At 44.9% G+C, this 26,063-nt stretch overlaps 1 pseudogene; it reads right to left on the bottom strand.

Annotated features, from left to right (window-relative positions):
- Nucleotides 1-4,853: 4,853 nt before the first annotated feature.
- On the bottom strand, nucleotides 4,854-25,181 carry LOC130477550 (zinc finger protein 501-like; annotated as a pseudogene).
- Between the last annotated feature and the right edge of the window lie 882 nt (nucleotides 25,182-26,063).

Consider the following 26,063-nt stretch of genomic DNA (forward strand, 5'->3'; position numbering starts at 1 on the left):
AGTCCAAGAAGGCCTTTCCCATCCGAGACAAAGGAGTGGCGCCACATCCAGTGATCCCGCACTGCCTCCCTCCCTCCCTCCCTCCCTGGACCTCAGAGGAGAGTCTGGTCTGAGTGGTGTGGTGGGTGAGGTGAGGGGTGCGACCTCCCCCTGATGTGCCTGGGGGGATTAGAGCTTCACCGTCTGTGGATCCTGTTATTCCCTGCTGCCCTCAGCTGTTCCCCAGCCCTGTTGTTCCCTGGGCCCCACTGAAAGGCGGATGAAGCCACCCTCAGGCTCAACTGACCGGGGGGCTGGACTAGATGACCTTCAGGGTTCCTCTCAACTTCTTGTAGGTTATCCGGGCTGCGTGACCGCAGTCTTGGTATTTTCTTTCCTGACGTTTCGCCAGCATCTTCAGAGGAGTAACACTGAAGGACAGAGAGACACTGTCCTTCAGTGTTACTATTCACTGTATTTTGTGGTGTTCCTGGGCTTGGGGGCTTCAGTCTGAATCCAGTACTTTAGCCTTCTATTGGATGACACCTTCCAGAGTAATTTTTTTTTTGACCTCAACTTGCAAGTGTCCTGCCTTGCAGGGTTGACATCTTGATCTTAGACAGGGGACGGTTGCAGACTTTGTCCTTTGGTCTCTGTCTGGTGGGTTAGTAAAGGGGCTGGTGGTAGCCTTACCTTGGGGTTGTGAGGATTCACACCTCAGCACTTTGCGGTTCTGCTTCTGATCAGCCGGTCACCCCTCAGGAGACACCTTTAGAGTCTTTGACACCTTCTGTATGCCAAGGAGATGCCACAGACCCAGGTGTGTGGTGTTATGGGCTCTGCCATTTATGAGACAATTGGGCTAATGGAAGCACATATATCTTGAAGACTTTCACTGTTTAAAGTTGAAATGCAATAGTAGAAAATTAAGAAAGTTAGCCCTAAACCATTTAGTATGGACGTTGTATATAATAGCAACAGAAATGATTTTGTCCTTGAAATACTAGGCCAGGGGTCGGCAAACTCATTAGCCAAAAGAGCCAAATATCAACAGTACAACGATTGAGATTTCTTTTGAGAGCCAAATTTCTTAAACTTAAACTATATAGGTAGGTACACTGTTTATTAACTTAATAAACTTTAATTAAAGTTTTAAGTCTTAATTAAACTTTAGGTACACTGAATAAAACTTGATATCATACTTAATAGTGATCTTATTTATTGATAAAAATTAAATTGTAAGTCCCTGCCATTTCCCCCTCCCCACCTAGAGTCCTCGTCTGGAGGCCTGGTCTACCGCCATAAAAGCCTATTGGTAGACCTGGCCTCCGGCTGAGTCCCATTGGGAGGCCAGGTCTACCCATTGGCTTTCTTGGCAGTAGACCTGGCCTCCGGAGGCCCATAGAAGCCAATTGGTAGACCTGGCCTCTGAAGGGGGACTTTTCCCCCTCCTCGGAGTCCAGGTCTCCCGCTAAGAAAGCCAGTGGGTAGACATGGCCTCCCAATGGGACTCAGCCGGAGGCCAGGTCTACCAAAGGAATCCCGCCCCGCCCAACAGCTGATAGGCGGGGGGGGCAGGAACCACCGAGCCACCCACCCAGCAATCGCGCGGCTAGAGGGGAGGCTTTAGCCTCCCAACCATTGAGGGCAAGAGAAAGGGGGACCTGGCCATTCTCCATGGCGGGGGGGGGGGGAGAGAGACAGCGTGCCCGCTCGCCTGCTCTCTCGCACTCTCTCTCTCTCTCAGGCATGCCAGCTCTGCAGCCCGTCTGCCGGCGTGAGCGGGTGCAAGAGCAGGGGCTCTGAACCAAGTTCGGAGAACCGCACTCAACGGGCCAAAGAGCAGCATGCGGCTCAGGAGTCGCAGTTTGCAGACCCCTATACTAGGCTGTGTGTAAGATTTTCTCTGTTACAAGCCTTACAGTAGGAACCTGGCAAGCCTAAGACCATTTGACCTTGTTCAAAATACAGGCAAGAGTGATCAGTGATTCTATGGGACAGCCTGATTACACAGTATACTGCAGGATATGACACAAGGCCATGAGCAGGCTGTGAGGCTATGATCAACAGCAAGAGGATCTTCCATATATGGGCATAAGATTTCCTTATGTAGAATAGGATCTTCCTTATATGGACCTGGAAGAGGATTTCCTAATGGTGTCCGTGCGGAATCCGCACAGAGTATAACTGCAGAACTCGGAAGGGAGGCTGTAGTTGTAGACAAAATACGAACAAATCCGGAAAAACTGGGTCCCAAAAACATATAAAAGAAGCTCTTCTGGCCAAAGGCAGAACTTTTTGGCTCTTGCATGGAACTAAAGGTTCACACACAGATCTCTCTAATATTGGCACAATCAGAGAGACTTCAGAACAGAGTCTTACACAGAACTCTTTAACATTTACACAGCTTTAAGCTTTTACATAACTACACATAGTTTCAGCTTTGCACAGCTTCTATACTAGCTTTGCACACACACACACAATTCTCTCTGATTTCAACGTAAGATCAGAGGCCTTTCATAGGCTGAGAATACTTTTATTTCTCTAGCCTGTGCATACACCTAACAATGCAAACACATAGAAGACCTACAAGGTCCCTTCATTCTTAAACTTTTCAGATCTCTCTAGTCCTGATGTACTGGGGAAGTTCACAGCTGACGTGATTGTGTAATGTATGCCTCTTTGTTCTTATGATATTCTAGATATAATGAATTAAGATACTTTTAACTAAATCAGAATTTATGTACTGAACTAACCATTTTTAAAAGACTTCTGTAACTTTTATTCTGAATGAAATATTATTACTGTTTTAAGGTTTGATACTCTCATATAGAGGCATAGAGATTGCTTGCAACATGAACATGTTCAAGACTCATGTCTGAACTTGTATAACATTTTAAGACTTTGTAACCATCTACATGCGTATACTACATTATGTAAAATAAATTGTACATACAGTTATGTCCCTTTTCATAATTTATTGGCGCACTTCAAGAGAAAACCTACTCCAGTAAGAAGCAGTTGAGTCCTGCTTAGTAGGTGTCTATCTGAATAATGAAGAATACGCATCCAAAACACACACACTGAGCACGGTGATAATATGCTGTAAATTGTTGGTGCGTTGAGCCCTTAAGATAACATACTCCTTTTCAGGAAGGGGTCGATTCTAAGAGCATGGGCACTGAAATGCACTGACCAGCGACAGTGGGAGCGCAGGAATGGAGGACGCCCAACCTGCTCTCTGCTATATGCCACCGGATGAGTGATGGCAATCCCAGGCCACAGCCAGTTGCACCAGACTGTACTAGAAAAGACCCCTGACCAACAGGGTTAAACTGTCCGCAAACAACCACTTGGTTGCCAGCCAATCAGCTCCATGTTCTCAGCTAGTGAACAGAAGCTGAACTGGCCAGTATTGGAGCTTCCCTACCACTCAGGAGAAGTTGTTCGGACACAGAAGTACATGGAGTCACCCTATAAACATACCCTTCGGCGGCTCAGCAAAACCCTGCTTTCATGTCAGCTGAACTAAGTTTGATTACACCTCCTGTATTGCTGGTCAGGCTCCTAAGCAGGAATTTCTTCAGTCAACGGAAGGTTAGAAACAGTTGAGAGTAATATTGTCGAAGGCGTTCACGGTCAGAGTTAATAGGTTCTTGTAGGTTATCCGGGCTGTGTGACTGTGGTCTTGGTATTTTCTTTCCTGATGTTTTGCCAGCAGCTGTGGCCGGCATCTTCAGAGGAATAACACTGAAGGACAATGTCTTTAGTGTTACTCCTCTGAAGATGCCAGCCACAACTGCTGGCGAAATGTCAGGAAAGAAAATACCAAGACCACGGTCACACAGCCCAGATAACCTACAAGAACCAATGAACTCTGACCGTGAAAGCCTTCGACAGTGAATAGCATTTATTAAAGGGATGTGCAGAAATAGACAATATAAGAGCAGTGAATTGCAAGGATCAACTAATAACAAGCTAAATCACTAACCTAAGCACATTTACAAGCATAGGTTTTCTAAATCCAGATGTTAAGCTGACATGACTGAGTCCCCTCGAAGATGACATTGAGATAAGATGTGCCGGCTACAACTCTCTTCAAATTCAATTTTTTTTGATCTTTTAAATGGGTTTAAGTCTGTAATTGGAAGCTGTTTTAATTGGAGGCTAGAGATTATTTCTAACTCAATATAGACTTTGGCTTCTAGAGCTTCCATTGCTGCAATAAATCAGAAGGGATCTCTTGACAATGCTGAGTCACAAGGAAACAGGTGTTCCAGCCAATCTGGTCCCCCACAATCAAGAGGTGGCCCAAAGAGAAGTGTAGTCTACACAAGGCTAAGAGAAGAATGAAGGTTCTTTCTTTATGCCCAACAAGATGCATTGGCAGGAGTCTAGTTGACCAATCAAATCTTACCAAGACTTTCTAAAAGGGCAAGAGTCCAGTAGCACCTTAAAGACTAACAAAAATATTTTCTGGTAGGGTATGAGCTTTCTCATCTGAAGAAGTGAGCTGTGGCTCACGAAAGCTCATACCCTACCAGAAAATATTTTTGTTAGTCTTTAAGGTGCTACTGGACTCTTGCCCTTTTTGACTACTGCAAACAGACTAACACGGCTACCCACTGTGAATTATCTTCAAGACTTTCTAGGTTATGATGCCTGGCAAGGTTGGGCTGGAGGCTGAAGATCTTGTAAAACTGGCAAAATTCATATGGTTCCTTATGATTCATATGGTTCCTTCCACTTTCCAAGTGATGATGTGGCTCCTCCTCTAGTGTGGTTAATTCACAATTAGCCTGTCACTCCAAGGTAACTCTTTCCACAATGCAAGCGCTGATATAGTTTCTGAAGTGTGAATTCATCGATGGGTGTTAATTCTGAGCAACGAACTTTCCTCACTGCAAGCATTTATAAGGTTTCTCCCCAGCGTGGATACGCTGATGTCTAGTAAGCGCTGAACTTGAAGCAAAGCTCTTTCCACACTGCAAGCATTTGTAAGGTTTCTCTCCTGTGTGGATACGCTGATGTCTAGTAAGCTCTGAACTCAGAGCAAAGCTCTTTCCACACTGCATGCATTTATAAGATTTCTCCCAAGTGTGGATACGCTGATGGTTAGTAAGGTGTGCACTCTGAGCAAAGCACTTTCCACACTGCATGCATTTATAAGGTTTCTCCCCAGTGTGGATACGCTCATGGACAGTAAGGTTTGCACTCTTAGCAAAGCTTTTTCCACATTGCAAGCATTTGTAAGGTTTCTCACCAGTGTGGATAAGTTGATGGACAATAAGATGTGCATTCCGAGCAAAGCCCTTTTTACACTGCAAGCATTTAAAAGGTTTCTCCCCAGTGTGGATACGCTGATGGACACTAAGGTGTGCAATCTGAGCAAAGCTCTTTCCACACTGCAAGCATTTGTAAGGTTTCTCCCCAGTGTGAATATGCTTATGTCTAGTAAGCGCTGAACACTGAGCAAATCTCTTTTTACACGTCATGCATTTATAAGGTTTCTCCCCCGTGTGGATACGCTGATGGATAGAAAGCTTTGAACTCCCAGCAAAGCTCTTTCCACACTGCAAGCATTTATAAGGTTTCTCCCCAGTATGGATACGCTGATGGATAGTAAGCTGTGAACACCACACAAAGCTCTTTCCACACTGCAAGCATTTATAAGGTTTCTCCCCAGTGTGGATACGCTGATGGATAGTAAGGTATGAACTCTGAGCAAAGCTCTTTCCACACTGCAAGCATTTGTAAGGTTTCTCACCAGTGTGGATACGTTGATGGACAATAAGATGTGCATTCTGAGCAAAGCCCTTTTTACACTGCAAGCATTTAAAAGGTTTCTCCCCAGTGTGGATACGCTGATGTTTAGTAAGCTCTGAACTCCCAGCGAAGCTCTTTCCACACTGCATGCATTTATAAGGTTTCTCCCCAGTGTGGATTCGTTGATGGACAGTAAGATACCAACTCTTAGCAAAGCTCTTTCCACAATGCAAGCAGTTATACAGTTTCTCCCCCTTGTGGATACGCTGATGTCTAGTAAGCTCTGAACTCTGAGCAAAGCCCTTTCCGCACTGCAAGCATTTATTCGGTTTTTCCCCAGTGTGGATACCTTGATGGCCAGTACCATCTCCCTTCCAAGCAAAGCTCCTTCTACGATCCAAGCATTTATCAGGTTTCTCCCCTCTGTGGATTCTCCAGTGTGTATCAAACACCTGGGATTCAGCAGCCTGAGAAGCAGAGCATTCATTCCCCCTCTTCCTTTTTGTTCCAGCATTTCTTTTCTGCTGTTTTCCGTCAAGCAGAAGGTGTTGTGGTTCACCCTTGGGCTTTTTCTGAGGACCATCAGCCACTGCAATAAAGAGAAATGCCTGGTAAGACCTTCAAGCAAAATCAAACTCAAGTAAAGAAGGCCATTAACTGCTCTTCATAATAAATGAACTGGAATCACTTAAAGGAGAGACAAATTCTGCCCTGTATGAATCAGCTGTTGATGCTTCCTTGGAGGGTAGTTCCATCAGAGACACGGGAGCCCAATGGAACCTGCATGTTTAGAAGCAGTGTCTCTCTGAAGAGGGAGGCTTTGGAGCTGCTCCTCTTATTTGTGAAACTTCCAGGGACTCTAGTTGACCACTGTGTGAAACAACAAGCAAGACTAGAGGCACACTAGTAAATCTCTATATTCGAACACAGAACTGACTGCGTTCACTGGACAGAGAGTTTGGAGCAAAGCTTTACACCTGAACTATGGAGAACCAATTTGAGCTCCAAACTCATAAAGCTCACCGTAGTCTCCATCTTCCGAAAAGTTCAGTCTCCTAAGCCTTGTATTCTCTGGCCCTGCCTGCAGGGAGATTGAGCATTTCCAGTGTTGGCCCTTCATCTGGGGAATGTCCCCCCATTGAAACTTATCTGGAGATGACCTAGCCAGGTGAAAACTTTTCTTTTCCAACCAGGCTTTAACTTGGGGGTTTATCATTTTAGCTGTTTTAGGATCTTCTTTAAATTTGAGGAGCGTTCTCAGGAAAGTTTTGAGGCACGTTGGTTGCTTGTCTACACTCCTGTTACCTTGGATTTTAAAACTGATTTTTTAGACAGTATTTACCATTTTATGCTATTTGCACCAACTTGAGCAAGTCTGTGAAGAGGCAGCATAGAAATAAATTAATGTGTATTCAAGCTGAGCTCCCAATAAACATTTCCTGTCAATCTTAGGTACAAACCAGCCAGCATTTTGTTCCTGTTTTAACTTTCCTTCTTGAGAACGCTTGCCTCTTGAGAAATCCCTCCGTTTCCTAACTGGTGAAATTTAGCCCAAGAGAAGTCCTACCCACTTCCACCATAGAAGTAGGCAGATACCTGCTGATCTCTCTGTTTCCTCTGCGTCTTGGACAAGTGGATCTCCTGCTTCTTCCACTTGGGACATGGAATCAGGTTGGAGAAGATGAAGCCCTTCTACAAGGGAAAGAAACAGACCAGGGACTTCCAGATATTCCAACTCTAAGAAATATACAGATATTAAACCAGACTTGAGCGTAGCAGTCACCCTTACCCTCCAATTTAGAACGGGAAAAGTGCACCTGCTGAACTGAATTCCAGAGAAGCCTCAGAGGCAGGAATTCAGCAAGTGAAGCTCATCAGGACATCAAACCAAACTTCACCTGCTGAAATCCTGTTTTATTATTATTTCTTTGTTTTTTTTATTATTTCTTTGTTATCTTAGGGGTCTGTCACCTCATTTTACTGAATCTGGAGCCATGCCTAAGCCTACACTGGTGTAACAGGAATGAACACAGCAGAAGGGCCCCAATTTATCCTATCTTCCCCCTCCACCCCACACTTATCCTCCTCAAGTCCCAGGGGAGGGTGTAATGTTCTCAGAGCAAGCAAAGGTTTTTTTGAACTTTGGATAATGCATATTGAGGGCTAACTACAAATATTATTATTGCTGTTATTATTTCAAATGCTCCTTTCCATGGCTGCACTGAAAGGCCCAAGAGGAGGCCTCGTTGACATCCCACAAACCGTTATGGAGGCCAATCCCCCTCCTGCCCTCCTTTCAATGGATTTTCACCCCTGAAGAACAATGAGGTCGCTCAGTCCTCAATGGGTAGTCGGGTGGGGGGAGAGCTTTCCTCCTCTGTCATGTTTGTTTTCCTTTACAAACCAACATTTTTGCTTCCGCACAAATATTAACAGAGTCCAGTAAGTATGCAGAACCCCCTCCCTTGCCTGTCTTTGGACTTTCTACATTCCACTAATCCTTTTGAAGAGCCCTACCAGGGTCCTTATTGGTGGTGGTGGAGGAAAGTGCTGTCAAGTCACAGCCGACTAATGGCAATCCTGTAGGGTTTTCAAGGCAAGAGATACACAGAGGTGGTTTGCCATAGCCTTCCCCTGCATAGAGACCCTGGAATTTCTTGGTGGTCTCCCATCCAAGTACCCAACTGGAATGACCCTCCTTAGCTGTTGAGATCGGGCTAGCCTGGGCCATTCAGGTCAGAGCTGGGATCCTTCTTAGAAGGAATGGTTTCCACCTTCAGCATGTCTGAATCCAGGGAAATGAGAGCCTTACCCAGAGAGGCCACATTCTGATAATTGTCCTCCATGACTTCCTTGTGAAGCCTTCTTTGGTCTGGATCCAGCAGGGCCCACTCCTCCTCGGTGAAATGAACAGACACCTCCTCAAATGTCCTCAGATCCTGGAAAGAGAACAAGAAAAAAGGATGGATAGCCACTTAAAGAGGCCCAAAGGCACATGCCAGGCAAGTCAAAAGAGAGAAATAGTGTGGAGGTGTTTCTCTGCTAATGCTAGAAGCCTCCAAGCAAAAATGGGGAATTAGAGTGTATGGTTTTAAGAGAAAACATAGATATAGTGAGCATTACAGAAACCTGGTGTAGGGGGGAGAACCAGTGGGATAGCCGTCCCTAGTTATAAACTGTATAGAAATGACAGGGAAGGGCGTATTGGAAGGGGTGTTGCTCTGTATATCAAGGAAGGCATAGTATCTAATAAGCTAGAGACCATAAAAAGGGCAGACTCGTCCACAGAATCCTTATGGGTGACAATTCCAGGCCCCAAAGGAGATTTAGTGCTGGGGACGTTCTATCGGCCCCCTGGCCAAATGGTTTAGGGTGATCTTGAGATGGAGAATGAAATTAGGGAAGCATGTAAAGGTAATGAAGTAGTAATAATGGGAGACTTCAACTTCCCTCATATTGATTGGATAAATGTATGCTCCAGTCAAACCAAAGAGATAAAATTTTTAGACATCCTAAATGACTGAGAGCTCGAACAGTTGGTCATAGACCTAACCAGAGGGGAGGCAATCCTGGATTTAATACTCTGTGGTCCTACCAGTGACCACAGGATGTGGATGTAGTTGAGCCAGTTGGCAATAGTGATCACAATGGCATCAAATTTAATTTATATGAAAGTGGGAAAGTGACTGGGAAATCTCACACAATTACCTTTGACTTTAAAAGAGGGAACTTTTCTAAAATGAGAAAACTGGTAAAGAGGAAGTTGAAAGGAACAGTTAGGAGGGTTAAATCTCTTGAAAAGGCTTAGGGGTTACTCAAGTCCACATTACTAGAGGCTTAGCTAGCTTGTATACCACAGGTCAGGAAAGGTAGTAATAAGTCCCAGAGGTCACCACCATGGCTAACGGGTAAGGTGAAGGAAGCAATTAGATAAAAAAGTCTTCCTTCAGAGACTGGAAGGTTTGTCCAAACGAGGCGAACAGAAGCAAACACAAACTCGCACAAAGGAAATGCAAGCAGATAATTAGAGATGCAAAAAAAGATTTTGAGGGGCATATTGCTAAACACATCAAAACAAGCAATAAGAAATTCTTAAAGTATATAAGGAGTAGGAAACCAGCTAGGGAAGTGGTTGGACCGATTGCTGAAAAACTAAATGAATTCTTCTCATCTGTTTTCACTATTGAAGATACAGGGCAGATTCCTTCTCCTGAACAGAGATTTTGGAGAGGGGAAAATGAAGAACTGAGGCAAATAGTGGTAACAAGGCAGGAAGTCCTAGAACGTCTAGACAAACGGCAAACTAACAAGTCACAGGAACCAGACGGTATTCATCCTAGAGTTCTTCAAGAACTCAAATGGGAAATTGCTGAACTTCTAACAAAGATACGTAATATGTCCCTTCGATCAGCCTCTGTACCAGAGACTAGAAAATGGCCAATATAACACCCATTTATTAAAAAAAAGGTTCCAGGGGGGATCCAGGAAATTACAGGCCAGTTAGCTTAACGTCTGTTCTGGGTAAATTAGTGGAAAGCATTATTAAAGATAGAATTGTCAAGCATATAAAGATAGAATTGTCAAGGTCTCCTGGGCAAAACCCAACATGGCTTCTGTAAGGGCAGGTCCTGTCTCACTAACCTATTAAGAGTTTTTTGAAAGCGTCAATAAGCATGTGGACAGGAATGAACCTGTGGATATTGTGTATTTGGATTTCCAAAAAGCTTTTGACAAAGTCCCCCACCAAAGACTGCTAAGCAAACTTCATAGTCATGGGATAAGAGGACAAGTCCTCTTACGGATTGAGAGCTGGCTGAAAAATAGGAAGCAGAGAGTAGGAATCAATGGTCAGTTCTCACAATGGCGGGATGTGAGCAGTGGGGTGCCTCAGTGTTGGGATCGGTGCTTTTCAACCTGTTCATCAATGACCTGGAGTTGGGGTTAAACAGTGAAGTAGCCAAGTTTGCAGATGACACCAAATTATTTAGGGTGGTTAAAACAAAATCGGACTGTGAAGAGCTCCAGAAGGATCTCTGCATACAAGAAGAATTGGCATTAAAATGGCATATGAGATTCAACATAAGTGTAAAGAGATGCATATTGGGGCAAAAAATCCCAACTTCACATAAACACTGATGGGATCTGTGCTGGCAGCGACAGACCAAGAAAGGGATCTTGGGGTAGTAGTGGATAGCTCAATGAAGATGTCAACTCAAAGTGCGGCTGCTGTAAAAAAGGCAAATTCCATGCTGGCCATAATTAGACAAGGAATTGAGAATAAAACTGCTGATATCAAACTGCCTTGTACAAATCTATGGCGAGACCACACTTGGAATACTGTGTACAGTTCTGGTCACCGCACCTAAAAAAGAATATTACAGAGCTTGAGAAAGTGCAGAAAAGAGCAACCAAAATGATTAGGGGACTAGAGCAACTGTCCTATGGGGAGCGGTTAAGACGCTTAGGGCTGTTTAGCTTGGAAAGAAGGCGGCTGAGGGGAGACATGATAGAGGTCTATAAAATTATGCATGGTTTGGAGAGAATGGACAGGGAGATGCTTTTCTCCCTCTCCCATAATACTATAACACGGGGTCATCTGCTAAAGCTGGAGGGTGAGAGATTCAAAACAGATAAAAGGAAGTATTTTTTCACACAACGCATAGTTAAATTGTGGAACTTCCTGCCCGAGGATGTGGTGATGGCTGCCAGCTTGGAGAGCTTTAAGAGGGGAGTGGACATATTCATGGAGTAGAGGGGTATTCAGGGCTATTAGTTAGAACGGATACCAGTCATGGTGATTCCTATTCTCTCTAGTATCAGAGGAGCATGCCTATTATTTTGGGTGCGGTGGAACACAGGCAGGATGGTGCTGCTGCACTCGTCTTGTTTGTGGCTTCCTAGAGGCACCAGGTTGGCCACTGTGTGAACAGACTGCTGGACCTGATGGGCCTTGGTCTGATCCAACAGGGCCTTTCTTATGTTCTTATGTAAACTCCTCTGCCATCACAGATAATGTAACAACCCTTCCCCTTCTTAGGGGTATTCCAAAAGGACTATACTTAGATGTTTGATTTCAGGGTTTAAACCTTCATCAGACATTTTCATTTTCTACCCAGTGAGCAGCACAGAGAGCAGCCAAGGGAAAGAGATAGAAAGAAATTCTCCCCGGCCTAGGGAGGGTGTGGGGAGACACCTGAGGGCATGATCCAGAGGTTCACACTTACCTGATCGGGCAGCATGGAAGTCGTTTTTTCTCCATCACAAAGAGATGGCAAAGAAGATATCAGTGGCTTTATGCCATCATCTGGAAGGATAAAAAAGTAAATGGAAGGCGCTCTATACTTTCTAAGTACGTTGCATTATACTTCCTTGGTGTAGGGATTAGAATTTCCCTCTCTTGGCTCATGATCACAACTGCATCCTTATTTCGCATACATTTTTGCCTCCACACTTTTGCCAAATCTAATCCTGCCGGCACTTAACACACCATCTTTTTATTTTTTGGATTCCTGTCTCATTACCAATGTTGATTTCTCCATGCCTACTACCCCTCTGCATATCACACCTGATCCAATCACGCCTACTAATGTCATTTACTTGCTTTTTACATTTACATTGTCATTGTGTGTCTAATTCACTCGTCTATATTTAAGGATAGATGGACTCACATTCTAGCTATATCTGAAGAATTGAGCTGTGGCTCTCGAAAGCTCATACCCTGCCAGAAATTTTGTTAGTCTTTAAGGTGCTACTGGACTCCTGCTCTTTTCTACTGCTAGTGACAAACTAACACGGCTACCCATCGTAACCTAAGCCATCAAATCACTGAAATTAAAAATCAGAACTAAAAGATGGCCTGCAGTGCCCCTTGTACTGCTCGTAGAGCAGGCAGTCACCTCTCCAAAACCATACAATATACATATGGGAGGCGGACAGTAGGGAGGCCAGTAAAGATGGTACCCGTGGCTGTCCTCAACTGTATGCCTGGCAGAAAAGCTCTGTCTTGCAGGCCCTGCAGAACTTTGTAAGCTCCTGCAGGGTCCTGATAGTACTAGGCAGAGCATTCCACCAGACCAGAAAAAGCCCTGCCTCTCGTAAATGACCGCCGCACATTCTTAGGGCCAGGAACACCAGCAAATTATCATCTGAGGATAATCTGAGGATGTCCTTCGGGGGTATACCAGGAGAGGCGATCCCGAAGACAAAAGGTCCTGAGAAGATAATCTTGGTCTTGATATCATATACAAAACTATTTGTCTGTTTATCTGATGGGTCAGAATTCACAGATATAAGAAGGAAAAACTCTGTAATGCAAGGAACTAGCAATGGTAAAGAAGGACACAAGCAGGAAACAAGCAGGAAGAACTCGAAGCCCTAATACAGGAAGGGGATTTTGACCTAATAGGCATTTCTGAAACTTGGTGGGATGTCACTCATGATTGGAATATTAAGATTGAGGGATAGAACTTGTTTAAAAGGGATAGACAGATAAGGAAGGGGGAGGAGTAGCACTGTATGTCAAAGATGTGTACACTTGTGATAAAGTACATGAATCTGAGCATGGTAGAGCAGTCGAGACTCTATGGGTAAACATAAAAGGAAATAATCATGATATTCTGGTGGGGGTCTGCTATCGACAGCCAAACCAGGCAGAGGACTTGGATGGGACGCTCCTAGACCAGATCACAAAGTTCTCAAAGAGATGGGGTCATGGTGGTCATGGGAGATTTTAATTACCAGGATATCTGTTGGAAGTCCAACGCTGCTAAAAATGCAAGATCCAATAAATTCCTGACTTGTCTTGCTGACAACTTCCTATTCCAGAAAGTGGACAGGGAAACAAGGGGATCTGCTATCTTAGACTTGATTCTCACCAACAGGGAAGAACTGGTTGATGAGGTTAAAGTAGTAGGCACCGTGGGTAGTAGTGACCACGTACTCTTGGAATTTACAATCTTAGGGAAAGGAAAACCTGTACGTAGTCAGACATATAGGTTGGACTTTAAAAGAGCAAATTTTAACAACCTTAACCTTATGCTAGGTAGAATTCCAGGGTCGGAAATACTTAAGGAGAAGGGAGTTCAAGAAGGGTGGGCGTTTCTTAAAAATGAAATACTGAAGGCGCATTCCCAAACCATTCCTATGAGAAAGAAAAATGGGAGGAGACTAAAGAGGTCAGGGTGGCTCCATAAACAGCTTTTTAAAGAGTTGAGAAATAAAAAAGACTCATTTAGGAAGTGGAAGGAGGGCCTTATAACCAAAGAGGAATATAAACAAATAACTAGTGCTTGTAGGGAGAGTGTTAGGAAAGCTAACGCTCAGTATGAATTTAGGCTAGCGAGAGATGTTAAACACAACAAAAAAGGGTTCTTTTCCTATGTACAGAGTAAGAGTAAGAACAAGGAGAAGATAAGCCCATTGTGTGGACCGGAAAGTGAAATTGTAACAGGAGATGAAGAGAGGGCAGAACTCCGCAATTCCTACTTTTCCTCAGTCTTTTCTCGGGAGGGAAGTGGTGCTCAACATAGCATAAACAGAACATGTGATGAGGGAAGGGAATTGCAGCCTAGAGTTGGCATTGGGGTAGTGAACAAACACCTGGTTTCTTTAAATGAAACAAAATCCTCTGGGCCACATGAATTGCACCCAAGGGTACTCAAAGACCTTGCAGATGTAATTTCAGAACCTCTGTCCATTATTTTTGAAAAGTCTTGGCAAACAGGTGAGGTGCCAGAAGATTGGAGGCGGGCAAATGTTGTCCCCATCTTCAAGTAGGGGAAAAAGGAGGATCTGGGTAACTACCGACCCATCAGCTTGACTTCTATACCAGGAAAAGTGTTTGAACAAATCATCAAACAGTCAGTCCTTGAGCATTTAGAAAGGATGGATCTGATCACTAAGAGCCAGCACGGGTTTCTCAAGAATAAGTCATGTCAGACTAATCTTATCTCCTTTTTTGAGAAAGTTACTACCTTGCTGGATCAGGGGAATACTGTAGACATCGTTTATCTCGATTTCAGTAAGGCTTTTGATAAGGTTCCCATTGTATTCTAGTTGACAAATTGGGAAAATGTGGGTTAGATCCTATTATTGTTAGGTGGATCTGCAACTGGTTGACAGATTGTACCCCAAGAGTGCTAGTTAATGGTTCCTCATCCACTTGGAGAGAAGTGACTAGTAGAGTTCCTCAGGGATCTGTGCTGGGCCCTGTGCTGTTCAACATCTTTATAAATGATTTGGATGAAGGAATACAGGGGATGCTTGTTAAATTTGCAAATGATACTAAATTGGGAGGGGTAGCAAATACAGTAGAAGACAGAGCCAAGATGCAGGATGATCTTGACAGGATGGAGAAGTGGGCTAGAACTAATAAAATGCACTTCAACAAAGACAAATGTAAAGTTCTGCATTTAGGTAGGAAAAATGAAATGCATAATTATAGGATGGGGGAGACTTGTCTGAGCAGTAGTGTGTGTGAAAAGGATCTTGGGGTCTTAGTAGACCAAACACTGAACATGAGTCAGCAATGTGATGCCGTAGCTAAAAAGGCAAATGCAGTCTTGGGCTGCATCAACAGAAGTATAGTGTCCAGATCACGCAAAGTGATGGTATCGCTTTACTCTGATCTGGTCAGACCTTAAGTAGAGTACTGTGTTCACAATTTAAAAAAGCTGGAACGTGTCCAGAGGAGGGCAACAAAGATGGTGAGGGGTCTGGAGACCAAGTCCTATGAGGAAAGGTTGAAGGAGCTGGGTATGTTTAGCCTGAAGAGGAGAAGATTGAGAGGGGATATGATAACCATGTTCAAGTACTTGAGGGGCTGTCATATGGAGGATGGTGCCGAGTTGTTTTCTGTTGCCCAAGAAGGTCAGACCTGAACTAACGGGTTGAAATTAAATCAAAAGAGTTTCCGTCTAGACATGAGGAAGACTTTTCTAACGGAGCGGTTCCTCAGTGGAACAGGCTTCCTCGGGAGGTGGTAAGCTCTCCTTCCCTGGATGTTTTTAAGAAGAGGTTAGTTGGCCATCTGTCAGCAATGCTGATTCTATGACATAGGCAGATGATGAGAGGGAGGGCATCTTGGCCATCTTCTGGTGTGGGGGGGATGTAGTTGTGAATTTTCTGCATTGCCCAGGGGGTTGGACTTGATGGCCCTGGTGGTCCCTTCCAACTCTATGATTCTATGACACAAAAAAGCCACCAAATCCCAGAATCTCCTTCCATGTGGCAAGACTATTGGCTCATATGGAAAAAGGCAGCCCAGCTTTGGGCGAAGGACCAGCAGTTATCCTCTTGACATGGTACTGAGATGACACAGTGGGAGATGCCACTGACACATCGTCTTTATTCTATCTGCGTGCCTTCTTTGAGATTTCACCCCCAGTCTACAATCCAAGGCCAAATACTTTATTCCTTCTTCCAGTACTTTATTCTATCTTCCAAAGTTTCTGTGTTGTTAAATTCAAATATTCCTATTGAATCTAATACTGTTGTAATATCTTGTAGTCCACTGGTTGCTTGACATTCTCATCTAATCTGTTCACTGACTGTGTTTATTTTCATCGGACATATACTGTGCCTTGAGTCCCAGTTAGAAAGGCAGAGTAGAAATGAAAATAGTGTTAGTATTATTAATAATTTCATTTATTACAGTTTATTATTAGATTTCTATCCCGCTCTTTCCCTGCGAAAATAAGGCTCAGGGTGGCTTACCAACATGTAAGCAAAAACATCAATATATAAACCTGCACACTAATGCCAATATAAAATTAAATAATACAAATAAAAATATAATACAATGTCAAATCCCCAAATTTATAAAACCTGTTTAATGACAGCGCCTTATCTCAGATTCCACCCCGTAAAAAATGTTTAATTTTTAATTAATTATTTAATATCTCAGATTCCAACTTGTAAAAATGGACTAAAATACATTTATTTTGTTTTTTACAACAAAACAGGGGTCGAAATAAACCACACAAACAGGATAACAAAGTCTGGATAAGAATGATGTCATATAGTGACTGATGAGGAGGCCAACAGAAGAAAGCCAGGGTGGGTTCAGGAAGTGGCCCCAATGAATGGCCTGCCTTGGTATAGAACTGTCGCTGGGCTTAACTGCAAGCCTGGTGAAACCTGGTGTCTTGCAAGCCCTGAGAAACTGAGTTAGGTCTCTCAGATTTCGGATCTCCCTAGACAGAGAGTTCCACCATGTAGGGGCCTGGCTGAGCACAGCTGGAAGACCTTCGGGCCAGGGACCACTAGCAGATTATCTCCTGACGAGTGTAATGCTCTCCGAGGCATATACTGTGAAAGGTGGTCCCATAAATACAAGGGTTCCCGGCCACTTAGGGTTTTGAAAGTAAGCACCAGCACCATGAACTTGGTCCAGTATTTAATCTGGAGTCAATGCAGCTGACAGAGCACCGGTCGTATATGTGCTTTCATCAGGGTCCCTGTAAAGACCCGCATAGCTGCATTGTATTGTTAGAAGAAAAAGAGTTGGTTTTTATATGCAGATTTTCTCTACCTTTTTAAAGGAGAATCATACCAGTTTACAATCTCCTTCCACAGGAATGAGCTTGTGGACACTGTGTATTTGGATTTCCAAAAGGCTTTTGACAAAGTCCCCCACCAAAGACTGCTAAGCAAACTTCATAGTCGTGGGATCAGACGACAAGTCCTCTTATGAATTGAGTGCAGGATGGAATAATAGGAAGCAGAGAGTGGGAATCAATGGTCAGTTCTCCCAATGGAGGGCTGTGTCGTGAGTCAGCCTGAGAATTACTCTTCAGAAGAAGAGGCGGCAGAACAAGCCCTCACTCCCTCTGAAGAGATAACACCGGAACAGCAAGACGGGGCCTCTGAGCCAGAAGACCGGCCGGCTGAAACAAGAGACCAGGGAAGAGAAAGCCTTTCACCTTCAGGGTCTCCTCCACCAGTGGAGAGAAGAAGAGTAAAAGGTAGAATGGCATTGCAGCAAAGGAGAAAGTTGGCCCGGCTTTTGGACAAAAGACGTAAGTTGGCGCAGGAGGAATCAGAGTCTGAAGCCAACAGTTGAGCTGAAACACCTGGAGAGTCACGAAGGCAATATAAGCAAGACTGACCGTTAAGTGCCTCATGGGAGCAAATGTTATTGCATGCCGCCTGTCTCTTATCTTGAGAAGCTTCATTTGGAGTCCGGTTTGCCGTGGTGTTGAACTTGGAAGAAAGCCGTGGCCTGCAGCCAAGACCTTAAAGGCGAGGCGCTTGTGTCTGTCTATGACCTTGTTCCTGTATTGTGAGTATACCCGCTGGCGGGATTCCCCGGGACGGGGAAGAGGACACAGGAAAGAGGGAGGGGTCACTTATAGCCTCGGATAGAGGCGAATGGGGAAGCACAGGTGGTGGCGGGGTATAAAAGCAGTAGGGGTGGAGGCCAATGAGGATGGCTGGTAAAGCACGCTCCCTGCTTCCAGAGAGCTAGCAAGCTGGCCAACTCAGGGGAGGAAGGGTCTGTTGGAACATGAGACTGCACATGGCAAGCAGATGTAAAAGATCTATGTGACAGCCAGGTGATTGGTGGTGTCACATGACAGCTCGATGACTGAGCAGAAAAACTGGCTTGTACTGGACTGAGCTAGATAGTCCTGGAGACAAGGCAGCCAACAGGTGATTGGCTGAGAGACTATGCCAGATATGTATATAGGTGTGTTATATATGTATTGGGTTGTGGGTTGTGGAGAGTTGATGACCAAGCGGAGCATTCTGTCACTGTGAATAAAAGAGCACTTTTGTACTAAGTGCTGAGTCTTCTGTGCTTACTCGCCTGTAGAGCTGCAACGCTTTCTAACATACGCCAACAGGGCTATGGGCCCAGAACAGCTCAACTGCGCTACATCCTGGAGGTTCTGAGCAGAGGTACTATCTGTGGAACAAGGGCTGTAGTGAGCAGAAGGCGAGTGGATGTCTGAGGTTGAGTCAGACGGAGCAGAGGAGGTGCCCAGCAGGTCTGCCAGCAGCAGTGCGTCTGAGGCGGAGGAGGAGAGCGACACGGAGCAGGAGCAGCAGGGAGCGGGAGAAATTATGGCTCAAGCTGCAATGTCCTTGCTTGTGGAGAAGCTCACTTCTACCAACTACAATGTGTGGGCGTTACGAATGCAACACTACCTTAAAAGAGAGGCACTGTGGATTTATGTCTCCAACCCCCCGGATCCTGAGACGCCGCAGGACGTGGTGAAAGATGAGAAGGCACTGGCAAGCATAGTGCTGAGCGTGGCTGACGACCAGCTTGTCCATGTGACGGGAGCTTTGAAAGCGAAAGCAGCCTGGAACTCATTATCTCAGGTCTATGTACAAAAAACAGCTGGCTCTTTGATAGCCATATCGAGGCGTTTGTACAGAACTTTTCTTTTGCCGTCAGTTCCTGTGAGAAACCATATAAATGAACTGACTGAATGTTTCCAAATGCTGGAGCAGAGGGGGAAGTCTCTACAGGAGGATGATAAAGTTTATATACTCCTGAGCTCTCTGTCTTAGCAGTATAATATGTTAATTACTGCTCTGGAGTCGGTTGAAATTGATAAGCTGACTCTACAATATGTTGTTGGAAGAATTTTGGACCATGAGAAGAGATTGCTTGCAACAAATCCTGAGAAGCCTGCCAAGCCGGAGGGAAACCTGCCAAGCCGGGAGATGCGGAGGTTTGCCGGCGGAGAGAGGAATGCGGAGCAGAGAAAGCCGGGTGATTTACAGCAGCACGTGGCTCTGAAGGTCAGACGTTGCTACATCTGCAAGGCAACAAATCACTTAAAGCGCGACTGCCCAGAAGCAAGGAAGAAAAGCCGAAGGGACCAGTCGTCACGTGAGTTTGTGAGCGGTCAGAAGGCATCATTGGTGCTGACTGAGCACAGTGACACAGCCGGTGTCTGGATTTTAGACTCTGGTGCGTCACAGACCATTTGCCGGCATCAGGAACTTTTAAAAGACACACGGGACTCAAGTTTGCCGCACGTAAGCCTCGCTGATGGAAGGAATTCTGAGGTGACACGTGAGGGGAGTGTGTGGTTCCCAGCTTTGAACTATACATTTAAAAAGGTGCTATGTGTCCCTGAACTAGAGAACAATTTGTTAAGTGTAAGTGCCCTTGACAGGGCTGGATATACTGTAACATTTACAGAAGGCTTGTAAGATATCCAAAGGTGGGAAAGTGCTTCTTACAGGGAAAATGTGTAATAATGTGTATGTGGTAGAAAATAGGCATGTGGAGGCAAAAATGATAACTAATAAGAGCCCCCATGACAATTGCATACATCTGCTACATAGAAGGTTGGCTCATGCAAATTATGAGACCATAAAGAAAACGCTAGCCTTACTGGGGAAGGAAAAAGTTAAAGAGTGTGGGAACTACCTGGATTGTGAGGTATGCAAAAGTTCCAAATCTAAGGCTTACCCAGTGGCTAAGCATAGTGAGAGACTCTCAGACACTGCACTAAAGGTAGTGCATGCAGATGTCATAGGCCCCTACAGGGAGAGTCACTCAGGTAACCATTACGCATTGATTCTGGTGGATGATTGCACCAGATTTACCTGGGTGTATCCTTTGAAAAAGAAGTCACAGGTGTTTGAAACATTTAAGTATTGGGCCAAAAGAGTGCAGAAACAGCTTAAATGTACCTTGGATTCTCTCCAAACAGATTTTGGGGGAGAATTCATGTCAAATGAGTTTAAGGTGCAAGGTGTGAGGCACAGGGTTGCCAACGTGGCGGTGCCAGCAGAAAATGGTGTTGCTGAGCGACATGGGGGAATGCTACAGACAAAAATGTATTCCATGTTGCAGGATGCAGGGTTGCCAATGACATACTGGGCAGAAGCAATAAAGGCCGCCTCCTATGTTTCCAACAGGATCTGGACCAGGTCCATACAAGACATACCTTATAGAGTTTTGTACCAGAGGGATCCTAGCTTAGGTTACCTCAGAGTGTTTGGTACAAAAGCCTGGGTTGATGTGCCAATATCCAAGAGAAGGAAAGGAGGAGCGAGAGCTAAAAAACTAACCTTCCTTGGGTATCAGTCTGGCATGAAATCATACAGGTTTGCTGATGAACATAATTCTCTCAGCTACAGCAGAGCTGCGAATTTTTGTGAGGGAAATAACTGGGCCAGAATTCATGGACAGGAGGAGCCAAAAGAAATTGGGCTACCATTGACAGATCTCTCACAGGATGCAGATGGGGTGAAGCAGGAGGGATCTCCTCAGAGGGCTTCATCACCAAGGGCTGAAGAGGGGAGGCAGATTCCTAGGGTGTCAAGCAGGAGCACTAAAGGAATTCCCCCAGAGAGGTATGGTTTTGAGACTACTGATGTCAATCATGTACAGGTCAAAGAACCAAAGAGTTTTCAGGAGGTAATGGCTTTGGAAAGCAGGGAAAAAGAGGCCTGGCTAGAAGCCATGCAAACTGAGTTTGATTCCCTGAAAGAGAATAAGGTATTCTCTGTAACAAAACTGCCAGCTCAGAGAAAAGCCATAGGGTGCAGATGGCTTTACAAAGTCAAACAGTGCCCAGAAGGGAAGATACTCCGTAAGGCCAGGCTTCTGGCTAAGGGTTATTCCCAAGTTGAAGGGCAAGACTTTGATGAATTATTTGCTCCCACTGTGAAGGCTGATACTATAAGAGCTGCATTGTGTAAAGCTGTCAGAGATAATATGTTAGTGCACCATTTTGACTTCACCACTGCATATTTGAATGCAACAATAAGTGAAGAAATATATATGGAGCAGATCCCTGAGTTTGAATGCAAAGGTAAACAAGGAGTACTAAAATTGCATAAGGCTCTGTATGGATTAAAGCAGAGTGCACGTGCATGGTCCCAATGCATTAGTGAAGCATTGGCAAATCTTGGGTTTAAGCAAGGTGTTGCTGATCCTTGTATGTTTACCAAATGTGTAAAGGGCTCTGACTGTGTTTTATTTTTATATGTTGATGATCTTTGTTTGTTGTGTCATACAAAGGAACAACTAAACTGGTTTAAGGAGGCAACTGGAAAACTGTTTAAAATGAAACATCTTGGTGACATTCAAAATTATCTGGGGGTAGAAATTACCAGGAACCCAGAAGGATATTTTGAATTGTGCCAGGAGAAAAAGATTGAACAGCTCCTAGAAAAATTTAAAATGACAGAGGCAAAAAGCACTGAGACTCCCATGACAACAGGGTATGTGAAAGAGGTGGATGATAAGGTATTCCATGACAAAAATCAATACCAATCGTTGGTGGGTTCATTGTTATATCTGTCATGTTGGACAAGACCAGACATTTGTATGGCAGTACATTTGCTTTGCCAGAAATGTGCATGCCCATACATGAAAGACTGGAATGCAGCAAAAAGGGTGTTGTGATACTTAAAAAGCTCAGCTTCAGCCAGGTTGTGTTTAAAGGCTGATGCAGAGGAAACAATCACAGTGTATAGTGACTCCAGTTGGGGAGAAAGGGAAGAAGGAAAGTCTACCACTGGGTATGTGTTATTTTTACATGGGGCACTGGTTATGTGGAAGTCTTTAAAACAGACTCATGTAGCTACCAGCACATGTGAGGCAGAATATTCTGCATTAAGCGACAGTGAGATTCAGCTGGAATGGCTGTGTCAACTGGCTAAAGACCTAAATCTTGAATGTGAAATGCCTGTGTTTACTGTGATAATACTGCAGCACAGCAATTGACTGGGTATCAAGGTATTAGAACAAGAAGTAAACACATCACAATAAGATACCAAAATGTCAGGGAAGCGGTAAACAATGGTTTAATGGGTCTGAAACATTGTGCTTCAAATGAAAATATTGCTGACGTTTTCACCAAATGTTTGCCTACTGAAAAGTTTGAACTGTTTAGAAGCAAATTGGGGCTTGCAATGTCAGTCTAGGAGGAGTGTTGGAACATGAGACTGCACATGGCAAGCAGATGTAAAAGATCTATGTGACAGCCAGGTGATTGGTGGTGTCACATGACAGCTCGATGACTGAGCAGAAAAACTGGCTTGTACTGGACTGAGCTAGATAGTCCTGGAGACAAGGCAGCCAACAGGTGATTGGCTGAGAGACTATGCCAGATATGTATATAGGTGTGTTATATATGTATTGGGTTGTGGGGAGTTGATGACCAAGCGGAGCATTCTGTCACTGTGAATAAAAGAGCACTTTTGTACTAAGTGCTGAGTCTTCTGTGCTTACTCGCCTGTAGAGCTGCAACGCTTTCTAACATACGCCAACAGGGTCGTCCTCCTCCTTTGAGTGGTCTGAGGCCGAAGAAAACCTAGCTGCAAAGGGTTGGGTTCAGACAGGTGGAGCATCGACCGGGGCAGTCCCGCCCGATGGCGCAGCGGCCCCAGCAGGGACGCGACAGTGGTTAAAACAAAATCAGATTGTAAAGAACTCTACCAAACTGGATCTCAGACCAAGAAAGGGATCTTGGGGTGGCAGTGGATTGCTCAATGAAGATGTCAACCCAGAGTGCGACTGCTGTAAAAAAGGCAAATTCCATGCTGGCCATAATTAGACGAGGAATAGAACAAAACAGCTGGTTTCATACTACCCTTGTACAGATCTATGGTGAGACGACACTTGGAATAGTGTGTGTAGTTCTGGTAGCCACACCTCAAAAACGATATTGCACACCTTGAGAAGGTGCAGAAAAGAGCAACCAAAATGGTCAGGGGACTCGAGCAACTGCCCTATGAGGAGTGGTTAAAACACTTAGGGCTGTTAAGCTTGGAAAGAAGGCAGTTAAGGGGACACATGACAGAGGTCTATGAAATTATGCATGGTATGGAGAGAGTGGACAGGGAGAAGCTTTTCTCCCTCTCCTATAATACTAGACCACGGGGTCATCTGCAGAAGCTGGAGGGTGAGAGATTCAAGACTGCTAAAAGGAAGTATTTCTCCACACAATGCATAGTTAAACTGTGGAACTCCTGCCCCAGGATGTGGTGATGGCTGCCCACTTGGAAGGCTTTAAAAGGAGAGTGGACATGTTCCTGGAGGAGAGGGGTATTCATGGCTACTAGTAAAAATGGATACTAGTCACGAGGCATACCTATTCTCTCTAGGATCAGAGGAGCATGCCTAATATAGTAGGAGCTGAGGAACACAGGCAGGATAATGATGCTGCAGTCGTCTTGCTTGTGGGCTTCCTAGAAGCACCCGGTTGGCCACAGTGTAAACAGACTGCTGGACCTGATGAGCCTTGGTCTGATCCAGCATGGCTTTTCTTACGTTCCCTTCCTCTCCCCACAACAGACACCTTGTGAGGTAGGTGAGGCTGAGAGAGCTCTAAGAGAACTGTGACTATCCCAAGGTCACCGAGCCGGCTCATGTGTAGCAGTGGGGAAACCAACCCGGTTCACCAGATTAGAGCCCGCCACTCATGTGGAGGAGTAGGGAATCAAACCCGGATCTCTAGATTAGAGTCCACTGCTCTTTACCACTACATCACGCTGGCTCTCAATTGATAATTAGTGATAATAATAACAACAGAATATCATATTTACTAAGAATGAGGAGACCAGGGATGTCAAACTGACAAACATGGGTATTTACAGAATGATCCAAGATAATTTCTTGATAGAACTTCACCCACTCCGGCATTTAACACCCACTTAGATCCAACATAGTTTTAATACCACCGACTTCCCCCTTCCACCACCATCCTTCTCAGGTTTGTCGATAACTGGGTAGCAAAAAGCTCTTGACTTGAAAGTATTGGAAGTTACTACGGCATAAGAGCTCCTGAAAGCTTATGACTTTGTAGCTCTTTCTATTGGCCCAATGCACTATTTTCCCCATTTTTGACATTATTCAGCATCATTTGAGTTTGGAGACATTTCTGTCTTCTACTCCCTTACTGTGTTTCTCCAATTCTCCTCCAGTGATTTTAAATCAATTCTTGGTTTCTACTTTCCCAAACAAAATTTCTAAACTGAGAGGGTGGAGTGGAGCATCTTTCCCACCCGGGACTGGGGGGTGGGCATCAGAGCAGCCCCCCTGCAGTCAAGGAGGCCATCCAGTGGGAATGAGACCCATTTTCACCTTACCTGGCAAAGCTGCTCTGTGGTAACACTCCTCCGCCATCCTCTCCTGCCCCTGAAACAGAAGTAGGGATCAGTGAAAGGGGAGGCTGGTGCGAAAAGAAAGAGGCATACATGCAAAGGGTTGTGTAAAGAGTTGTGGCAATCCTTGTCGATTTCGAGAGGATCTTTGATCTAATCCTATGCTCCCGCACACTAGCTAGATGAAAACTTCTCACCTGCTGGTCCCAATTCTTGTCCTCTGCCTGGCTCAGGAGGAAGCCTTCTGCTAGGGCCACCGCCTGGGAACTGGTCTCCGGCCCACATTCCTTGACCCACCTCTCCATGGGCGGGGGCAGGATGGACAGGAACGGCTCCAGGATCACCAGGTCCAGCATCTCCTTCTTGGTGTTCCTCTCTGGCTTCAGCCACCGGTGACAAAGATGGTGGAGTCGGCTGCAGATCTCTCGGGGCCCCTCAGCATCCTGATAGCAGAAGTGCCTGAACTGCTGGCGACACACATCTCGAGTGAGGAGGTCGTTGTCTCCCAGGCTCTTCTGCACGGCTCCTTCCCACATCTCCGCTCTGCTCTCAGCCTCGGTGGCATCAAGGCCTTTTCTTGATTCAGGAACAGCTGAATCTGGCTCGCTCCTCATCCTGCCTTCCACTCCAAAGAACCTCCACCTGGACTATCAGATCACCTGCCTCCGCTGCCAAATTTTTCTATAAAGACACGTCCCACATTTGTGACCTCCTCAGAAGCCAAGACTGATTTGTGCATTGAGATTTTATACACACAAAAACACAGACACATGTGACATCGACATCTGAAGAAGTGAGCTCTGATTCACGGAAGCTCAACGAATCAAGGGTGTTAGTCTTCCAAACTCTTATTTAATATTGCTACGAAGACAAACACTGAAGTGAGTGACTAAAGAGCAGGAGGGAGCAAGTAGTGCAGTGGTTCGAATGTCAGATAAGGTCTGGGAGATGCAGGTTCGAATCCCCCCTGCCATAAAAGCTACCTCGGTGACCTTGGGCCAGTCACACACACTCAGGCTGACATATCTTAGAGGAGTCTTGTGAGGAGAAAGTGGAGAAGGGGAGAACATTGCAGGCCACTTTGGGCCCCCACTGGGGAGAAAAGTAGGCTGTAAATGAGATTTTAAAACATTAAATACAAACGAAGAGGAAGCAGCAGCCCAAAGAGCCTGAAGTAGTGAGGATTCCTCAGTTGCTCATTTTTTTCTGACCTTTTGCCTTCCAGAGATCAAAGCAAA

Source organism: Euleptes europaea, chromosome 1 (genome assembly GCF_029931775.1).
Source record: "Euleptes europaea isolate rEulEur1 chromosome 1, rEulEur1.hap1, whole genome shotgun sequence".
In the NCBI taxonomy this organism is placed as follows: Eukaryota; Metazoa; Chordata; class Lepidosauria; order Squamata; family Sphaerodactylidae; genus Euleptes; species Euleptes europaea.